The 6,587-nt window shown below is 40.0% G+C and overlaps 1 long non-coding RNA gene across 1 annotated transcript; it reads left to right on the plus strand.

The window, feature by feature from the left end:
• Positions 1 to 948: 948 nt before the first annotated feature.
• On the plus strand, positions 949 to 5,090 carry LOC117507951. Its single transcript, XR_004559900.1, has 3 exons — positions 949 to 959; positions 4,847 to 4,852; positions 4,956 to 5,090. It is a non-coding gene; the product is annotated as an uncharacterized LOC117507951 (long non-coding RNA).
• The last annotated feature ends 1,497 nt before the right edge of the window (positions 5,091 to 6,587 follow it).

The raw sequence follows: 6,587 nt of genomic DNA on the forward strand, positions 1-6,587 counted from the left end.
TGTAAAGGTATCAATAGAGCTCTGCACGTCAAAACAACAAGACACAGGAACAGTTTATTTCCAAAGGCCATCACACTGATGAACAATTTAACCTGCCATAAAATTCATTCATTCATATACTGTATCTATCTCATGTACACCTTCAATCTGTACACATTTTTTATTGCACATTTTATTTGCACATTTTACTGGGAATTATTTAGTGTTCAGTGTATATTTATACATGTGTGTACAGAGAGAGTGCAGCTCAATCTGGAGTCAAAGTCCTGATATCCTTTTTGGCAAATAAAGGTATTCTGATTCTGACTCTACAAAAATGTAGATGTTCATAGAATGGATTTGCCCTTGATTTTACCAGAATACTGCAAATAGTGGTCTAAGGCAGTGATTCTCAACCGGGGTGCCGCGGCACCCTAGGGTGCCGTGATCCATCGTCAGGGGTGCCGTGGGCAATTATCAAATATCACCATTATCGGGTGTATGTGCTGTATAGTGTGGCAGATGGTGTAATGCTCTTTTATTCCAGTAGATGGCAGCAAAGTGCGCAGTAGCGTTGAGCCGTGTACCGACAAAGAGGCGTGATCACCATTTTAATTCCGGGCAAGTTAGTGATTTGTGTGCATAGAAGTTCACTTAGTCTCGTCAAGAAACAGGTGGAATATGCCGGAAAGCTGCGCAACAGTATGAAAATTCTGACGACGCGCCAGCTACAGAAACGAAGCTGGATGACGGTTAAATGATGTCTCCAAAAGTCAACGTAAGTCCAGATTTGTTGTTTTGTTTTGGCTTCAGTGTCCTTCGTTAGTGCTGTGTAACCGGGGCTTTAGAAGAGTTTGACCTTGTGTAACATTGTATCAAAGGTGAGTGCAACACTTCTCTTATATGTCATTATCACTTGTGTTGTCCTATTCATAGTCTGTGTTCTGTTCATTAAGGGCTCAGTTACACCAGGAAAAATGGTGTTTGGAGACCACATTGCTAACCAAATTAGCACAATTGTTGTGCAATCACTTTACTATCACATTGCAACCATGAATACCTGAAATGGGTGTGTCAAAGACGGTGATCAGGTCTGCATCACCCTCAGTTGGGTGCGCAGTCACACGGATATAGAATGACCATAAACTGGTGTCCAACAGTGAGTCGCCTGCTGTGGGTGTGTGAGTGAATGGAGCCAAGTTGGCACCACATGCAGTCTATATGAAATAGTAGGGAGCATGACATAGGGGAACAGCACACATCTGTTGCACCTGTTGTTTTTGTGGTGCAGAGCTGTCGTTGCACAGCCTCATGCAGTGTAGCAGAAACAACACAGGAGCACTGACCAAATTTAACTCATTTAATATTAATGGATAATACAATCTTCAATTCATTCAGCAACATTTGGGTTAAGAACAGGTCTGATTTCTCACCTTGAATTGTGGTCAGGGCACAAAAGGTGCAAAATATTTATTTTTATGCCTCCATGCAAACCCTATATGTGTGGAGCATGAGTGATTGATAAAACCTTTATTGCATAAATATGTGTCCAGGACAGGCTTTATATGGGGAGGAAGGTGAAATAATTATTACTAGAAACCCTCAGTCGTATCAGAATGTGCCACGAGATCAAGTTGGTTTGATATTGGACATTGGACATTTGTCATAAAAAATTCCATTTACCTTGCAATAAGTGATGAATTTATGCCAGAGCAGTTGTGACATATTCATAAAAGCACAGTTCACATGCTTCAAAATTACAACAACAGCTGCAATAGACTGACGTCTTATCTAGGGTGTACCCTGTCTCTCGCCCTATGACTGCTGGGATAGGCTGCAGCTCCCCCATTACCCTTGAATGGAGTAAGCGGATACAGAAAATTAATGGATGGATGAATGAATAGAAAGAACAGGGTAGAGGGGAAACACATATAACTGAAAGGTATTTTGTTCTCTGGATCCTTAAATGTTTGGTTGCGCTGAACTTAAACCATTAATATCAGACGAGCAACTGCAATGCATTGCTACAGTGCAGGTGAAATGTCAAATCATTAAATTTCCTTTAAAAAAAACTAAACAACAACAAAAAAACAATGTTTCTGTGTCGGCTCTCAGTTGTTCAGGTGGTTTCCATAGTAGAGAAGCTTGAGTCTTCGACTGGACTGGGTTGCTTGACGTGAGGACGTTTCGCTTCAAATCGCAGAAGCTTCCTCAGCTAAAATTCTTGCTCTGGTCGTCTGACTTCTGTCTTGACTCTTGTAGAGAAGAATAATGTCCATCCCATCATTAGGAGGGACAGCTGCCCTGTCATTAGGAGGGTGCTAACTAGAGCACAATAGGTGCTAATTAGAGCTAGTGTTTATTCACTAGCCAATAGCAGTCTGCCTCTCAGTAGGAGGGGTCTGGTTAGGTTTAATACTCCAGCTTTTGTGGCTTCTGTTTATTCTTCTCTACAAGAGTCAAGACAGAAGTCAGACTACCAGAGCAAGAATTTTAGCTGAGGAAGCTTCTGCGATTTGAAGCGAAACGTCCTCGCGTCAAGCAACCCAGTCCAGTTGAAGATTCAAGCTTCTCTACTATGAAAAAAAAAAACAACAACAACAAAAAACATGTACCAATTGTTTGATGTATTATCCATTAAAATTGGTTAAATACTCATGGATTCATTTCCCCCCAAGATTAACCACTTTAATGCTGTTTGGTTTTTTTCTTCCAAATTTACAACTTTAGTATTTAAAGCTTTGCTCAAGATTTTCTCTTATAATATGCCTCTTATATGGTGTTGCACAAACACACGTCGTACAAAGTATTTATAATCATTTGCATATATTCCTCTTTTGATCAAAAAACCCAAATATCTTCAGTGTTATTCAAAAATAAAAGAGTAAGTTTTAGCTACATGTATAGCATGATTTTACATCTAATAATCAGTGGTGGGCACAGCTAACCACAAAATTAGCTTTGATAACCATTAATTTGATAACTGAAAAGTTATGTTTTATGACACTAAACCGATAAACTGCTAAAAAATTATCTTTATTACAGTTAACCGGTAACTTTTAGTATTGATTCAGATGTGCCCACATCTGATTACACTGTTGGCTTCTGATAAACCAGATTCACTTACACTTTTAGCTGCTGGGTTCAAGGATCAGAAACACATAAGAACGCATGAAAAATGAATGAATAAAAAAATAAAACACTGTCGTCATCTTTCAAAAGCAGTAAAGTAACTCCCTTCGGCTGCTCCCCTGTTTGCACTCGGGGTCGCCACAGCAAATCTAAGGTGGATCTGCATGTTGAATTGGCACACGTTTTACGCCGGATGCCCTTCCTGACGCAACTCCACATTACATGGAGAAATGTGGCAGGGGTAAAATTTGAACCTGGAACCTTCTGAACAGAAACCAAGCGCATTAACCACTTGCCCACCACCCCTGCATCTTTCAAAAGCAGTAAAACACAGTATTAGAAGTCACAGTTTATCTCAGTATTTGATACACCATCATTTACAAAATAAAAAGCTGCTGCTTTTTCAGACATGTTGAACCCTGTGGCTTAAATAACCGAAATACGTCCATTAATGCATTGATTAATTAAAAGACACATAGTAAATATAACTTCTTACCTGTTAGTTTTGGTGGGATTCATCTGACTAAATAATCCACATGAAACATCCTTTTTTAAAAAAAAAAAATCCAAAACAGTGTCTAAACGGTAAAGAAAAGTCCCTCTGTACACAGCTGTGGTGTGAGAGCTCCTCTCCCCCACCGAGTCTTATAATATACGTCAGCCACAAAGAAATAAAATAAAATAATGTTAAAATTAGTCCGTTTTGTTTTTGCGTCGAGCCAACGGTAACGCTCACTGCAACGTCCAAAGTGAACTTGAACTACACTACTCACAAAGCTCCCTGCATCGACCGGCCAATCACGTTTTGTGCTTAATGATGACGTCATCAGCTAGCGACATGCAGCCAGTCTGCTACAAACACACAGGGACTAAAAAAGTTCGATTTTAGAGTTTACAAACCTTTTTGACCGTTAAACTTTGCTCACTTTACCAGTAAAAAATGTTATCGGACTGAAAGTTATTGGAACTAAATTTATTGGAAGAAAATTGGTCTGATGATGGTTTTAAAACTCATCTGAAAAGTTAAGCCGCTAGCAAAAACATCAGCTTTGATAATTATGTTATCGGATTAGCTGAACTGTGCCCACCACTACTAATAATATAAACTGTGACTTGTACTGCTTGTTTTTGTTGTTTTCTTTAGCATCATTAAAGTATTAACCATTAATTATCTCCAGCATGACTATGTATCACAAACATTTTTACTCACAAAGGTACAGTAGATAGCCTGATCCCCCTAATGCCGTCATTCTGTGTGTGTGTGGCTTCTGAGGTAGGTGTGTTATTTTGGTTCATGATGTGTTCCTGCAGGCTAACCCTTGTAAACATACAGTACAGGACAGTATAATATTAGCTGGTACTGTGGCCATAAGAAAAACTGACATATTCATCTATGACATATTCACACAGAAGGACACACATTGGGCCTCAAGGAAGAACCACTCATACTCACATCATAGCTCAAAAATGGTGTGTAGTGATTTTCAGTGAACTTCACAGATTCACAATTTTTTTTGTATTTTGAGATTTTTCTTTCATAGAAGGAGAAGAAGGAAGAAGTCCTATATAGGCCCTGAGGTCGAATGGTGCTGGTGCTTATCTCTGTTGTCCATAGTGTGAAGCAAATGAGAGTCTACAGCTCTCCCTACACAGGACACCAAGCTGACTGGTGACTTCCCCACCCGAGGCCAGGACCCATTCACAACTGTGTGGACTGACACAATGGAGATTAAAGGCCTAAGTTACTAAGATCCCAGCTAACGCATACTGTGTGGGCAAGCCAACCTTGTACACATTGGGATGAAGACAGTTTTGCAGGTGATTTGCAAAGAATAGACATGCAGTAAGCCAAATCAGCATTATTCACACGCATGCGCCATGAACGTGTCAGATATTCCAGTCAAAGTTCACGGTTACCCACTTTTGTAAACAAAACCACGTTACTTGAGTGTGTGACCCATTTATATCTTGCTTTTAAAGTTAAACTGATCATTTTTAAGCAGTGTTAAAGCAGCATGCCGAGTCCACATCTGTGGATGGTTGTCACAATGGTACGTGTGGGTTGCAAAAGTGGAAACAGCAAATTTGCCCAGCACATGAGTGAAAATAAGGTACAGCACATTGTAATCTGCCATAATACGTCCTACACACTTTATCTGTTACATATCCAAATAAAAACAGCCAAATATTTGATAACATAATGTCTATATTGCAGTATATTACTGCATAGATCTGATGAACATAGTGTCATAGCGTGAAGTACAGTGCACCGGTTACCATTATATACACTCACCGGCCACTTTATTAGGTACACCTTGCTAATACTGGGTTGGGCCCGCTTTTTTTCAGAACTGCATAAATTCTTTGTAACATAGATTCAACAAGGTAGTCCTCAGAGAGGTTGGTTCATATCGATATGATAGAATCCCACATTTGCCCATTCAAACAGTCTGCTCATTCTCCTCTGACCTCTGACATCAACAAGGAATTTTAATCCACACAAGTGCCGCTCACTGGATATCTTCTCTTTTTTCAGACCATTCTCACACCCTAGACATGGATATGTATGAAAATCCCAGTTGATCAGCAGTTTCTGAAATACAGTTGTATGCAAAGGTTTGGGCACCCCTGATCATTTTCATGATTTTCCTTTATAAATCATTGGTTGTCTGGATCAGAAATTTCAGTTAAATATATCATTTAGCAGACAAACACACTGATATTTGAGAAGTGAAATCAAGTTTCTAGTCTTTACAGAAAGTGTGCAATAATTATTTAAACAAAATTGGGCACGTGCATAATTTGTGCACCCTTGTCATTTTATTGAATTAAATACATTGAGCACTAATTATTGGAACATAAAATTGGTTTGGTAAGCTCACTGACCCTTGACCTCCTCTCTTTGCATCTCTTCTAATGAGTGGCAACACGGGAGCCTCTGAACAACTCTCAAATGACCTGAAAACAAAGATTGTTCAACATCATGGTTTAGGGGAAGGATAGAAAAAACTGAAAAAAACTGTCTCAGAGATTTCACTCTCAGTTTCCACTGTGAGGAACATAGTGAGGGAATGGAAGGCCGCAGGCACAGTACTAGTTAAATCAAATCAAATCAAATCAATTTAATTTATATAGCGCCAAATCACAACAAACAGTTGCCCCAAGGCGCTTCATATTGCAAGGCAAAAGCCATACAATAATCACAGAAAAACCCCAACGGTCAAAACGACCCCCCATGAGCAAGCACTCGGCGACAGTGGGAAGGAAACCCCCCCCAACAGGAAGAAACCTCCAGCAGAACCAGGCCCAGGGAGGGGCAGTCCTCCGCTGGGACCGGCCGGGGCTGAGGGAGAGAACCAGGAAAAAGACATGCTGTGGAGGGGAGCAGAGATCAACAACTAATGATTAAATGCAGAGTGGTGCATACAGAGCAAAAAGAGGTGAATAAAAAGAAACAGTGCATCATGGGAACCCCC

The sequence above is a fragment of the Thalassophryne amazonica genome, chromosome 3 (assembly GCF_902500255.1).
Source record: "Thalassophryne amazonica chromosome 3, fThaAma1.1, whole genome shotgun sequence".
Classification (NCBI taxonomy): Eukaryota; Metazoa; Chordata; class Actinopteri; order Batrachoidiformes; family Batrachoididae; genus Thalassophryne; species Thalassophryne amazonica.